Below are 3,715 nucleotides of genomic sequence, written 5' to 3' on the forward strand. Positions count from 1 at the left end.
CTGTATATGATTTAACATTTCATTTCTCGTTATATATCTAATTATCTTTATGATTTAACATTTCATTTCTCGTTATATATTAATTATCTTTATAAATAAATATATTATATTATCAGGAATTTGGTTTTATCTCTCTAGAGAACCCTGTCTAACACACAGAGTGCCTGGGGCTCACCGTGGGAATGTATGCCTTCAGTGGCTTTTCCCCACGTCCCTCACACTTTCTAAGCTGACCTCAGTGGATTCCTGTTGTACTTGTCCTTTTGTGCTTGGCTTACTTCACTGAGCATAATTTCCTCCGTTTCCCACGCAATGATGTGCTTCATGCGTTCATCGATGTTTTTTAGGGATGTGTAGTTCTCCATTGTATGTATCTACCAGAATTTTTTATCCGTTGATGGAAATGTAGGTTGTTTCCAACTCTGCGATTGTGAACTGTGCCGTGATGAACATTGGAGTGCAGATGTCTGGCCACGATCTGCTTCTTATCTCTTCTGGGTATATGCCCAGTAGGGGGATTGCTGGGTCATATGGTAGCTCGATTTCCATTTGTTTTAGGTATTGTCAAATCGATTTCCATAGTGGCTGTACCTACCTACAGGTCCACCAGCAGTGGATGAGAGTTGCTATCTCTCCACAGCCCCTCCAACACTTGTTGCTTTCTGATTTTTTGAATTGTGGTATCTTTGAGAGTGTTAGGTGGTATCTCCTAGTGGTTTTAATTTGCATTTCCGTTATGGCTAATGATCAGGAAAATTTTCCTCATATGTTTATTGGTCATCCAGACTTCTGCCCTTGTGGAACTTCTTCTGTTCAAGTCCTTTGTCCACCTCCTGTATGGGCTATTTTTTTTCTTATTGTAGGCTAGCAGAGTGTTGTAGATTTTAGTCATAAGGCCTTTGTCTGATGGAACTCCTTGTTTTAGTCTCATTAGGGTGCCTTCACAAAAAGTTCCATCAAATCAGTGACATCAAAGAGGATCTGCTGAGCCAGTTCAATCCATGACAGAGAATTCCGCTCAGGAAGATAGGGAGACTGATTTTTGACCTCCCAAAGGGTAATCTTGATAGATTTTTCTCAAAGAATCCAGGAGGAGCATGGGGGCTTATGAGGAAGAAGATTAAAGAAAGAGAAATTTTAAAATATTTTTAATTAATTAATTTTAAAAAATAAAGAGGAAAAATATCATTGGTGGGAGAAATGCCAGGAAGAGTCATACTGAGGAATTTCCTCCTATCAGGACAACGCACCTGCTCATTCTTCAAGGCTGGCCTATGAGAAAGGAAGCCTTTGTTAGCCACCCTCCAGGCCGGTTCTTGTCCCTTCAGACTTCTTTTGTCCCCCAAACTCAACAAACACTTCCAACGAGCAGGATTTGAGTTCTTAAGGATGCCACACTGCCATTTTGACATGAAACGCCTCCTTTGGTAGGGTACAGACCTAGATGGAGGTCAAGACATCATAGCGTCATATTTTGATGTTTCAGTTTAATAAAGACTGTGGTTATACATGTTGGGCTGCTGACTGAAGGTCAGCAGTTCAAAACCACCAGCCGTTCCTCGTGAGAAAGATGGAGCTTTCTAGTCACGTAAAGGGTTGTGGTTTTGGAAATTCACAGGACCAGTTTTACCCTGTCCTATAGGCTTATTATAGGACCGCAGCGACTCGATGGCAATGCATTTTTTTTAAGGGTCTATTTGGTCCATATAGACCAAATTTTTTATCAAGAACCGCCCCCCCTCGCACCACCCTCCATGCCTCCCCGGACCCCCACCCCCACCCCGTTCAATGATGTCCAGCTTTAAATCTGGTCACCATAGCTAAATGACATGAGCATTTCAAACTCAAGAGATGACCATCTTACATCTAATGGGAGATTGGTACAGTCTCACCAAGGCCGCCCAGAAACCTTTCTGTTCGGGAGAACACACAGACTGAAAGGCCTGCCGTGGAGAAGGAGGCGTCTCCACCCGCCACAGAGGCTTGGTTTCAGACCCGAGTGCCAGGCAGGGCTGGGGGCTCGTGGCAGACGGGAAAGTTGAGCAAGGCCCCAGGCAGTTTGCTGGCAGCAGTGAGAACAAGGCAGTGCAGACTCTGAAGAGGACTCCTGTCAAAGGGTTCTTTTCCGGCCACCACCCAACAGCTCAGTCAGGCACTAGGGGCAAACACATCACAGCCTGCGTGCGGCCCTTGTGCACTTCCTTTGCTTTTCTTGTCATCTTTTTGAAGTGACTCGGTCAATTCTACATTCCAAGGGTACTCTGATTACCCACTGAAAACATGGAGTTTTCTACCATGATCTTGTAGCCATATTTCCTGATTTACCCTGGGAGCCTGAGCCTCATACCCTTCATCTCTCAGCTAGAGATAACAGCACCCATGAGACTATTTAAGGCCATTGCTTGGATTATGTGAGACAATGCATATAAATACTCTAGCAGTGTGCCTTCCCATAGTGTAGCAGTTCTCAACCTGTGGGTCGTGACCCCTCTGTGGGTCCAACGAGCCTATCATAGGAGTCACCCGATTCATAACAGTAGCAAAATTACAGTTATGAAGTAGCAACAAAAATAATGTTATTTTTGTTGGGGGGGGGTCACCACAACATGAGGAACTGTATTAAAGGGTCACGGCATTAGGGAGGTTGAAAACCACTGCCATAGAGTGAAGTAAGGGTCATAATATAAATGAGTGGTAATGATTGATACCTATTCATTTTTATTTTGAAACACCAGTCACATAGCGCCCAGCATCACAGCCACATGCAGCCAGCACAGTAAAACAAGCTGACAGAGAAGGAATCCTATAATTGTCAAGGATTTCACTGTACTTGGATCCACTTGGATTCACCTGGATCCACAACCAAGGCCCTTGGAAGCAGCACTCAAGAAATCAAATGATATATGACACTGGAAAACTGAAGGCCTCTTCAGAGTATTATGAAGGAAAGATGTCCCTTTGAGGACTAAGGTAGACCTGACCCAATCGTGCATGTGAAAATTAGACAATAAGGAAAACCAGGGAAGAAGGGAATTATAGTGTTCATGACAAATATTAACTGTTCCATATATTGCCAGAAGAATGAACAAATAGATCTTGGAAGAAGTACAGCCGAAATGCTCCTTAAAAGCAAAGGTGGCATATTTCATTACTTTGCCTCGTGTACCTGGGTTATGATATCAGGAAAGACATCATGAGTGATAAAGTAGAGGGTCAGTTTAAAATTTAAAAAAGGCCATCAATGAGATGGCTTGACAAAGTGGCTGCAGCAATGCGTTCAAATGTGACGACCCGGATCGGGATGGTGCAGCACTGGGCAGTGCTCTGTCTGCTCTGTTGTACACGGCATCGCTGTGAGTTAGCACCGACTCAACAACAACACATGCTCATTTTGACCATCCACATTGGATGTTAGAAAGGAGAAGTTAAAAGTAGTCCCATGGTCCATGGCTCAAGGAGAAAGAAAATGTTTTTTAAATGATGATGGCAACATATGTGCAAATGTGCTTGACACAATTGGCATATGGGTTGTTATAAGAGCTGTCAGAACTCCAATAGAAGGAATTTTTTAAGTGGTATCATGGTTTCTAAGATGATAGATTGACTGTGATTCTGAACCAAAAGAGAGCACATATTGGAAGGCAAGATACAAAGTTCAATTTAGACTTGCTGAGCTTAAAATACTGCAGGTTGCAGGGGGGAGGGGGGAAATACT

This window comes from Echinops telfairi, unplaced genomic scaffold (genome assembly GCF_000313985.2).
Source record: "Echinops telfairi isolate 266 unplaced genomic scaffold, ASM31398v2 ScPeMD7_443;HRSCAF=831, whole genome shotgun sequence".
NCBI lineage: Eukaryota > Metazoa > Chordata > Mammalia > Afrosoricida > Tenrecidae > Echinops > Echinops telfairi.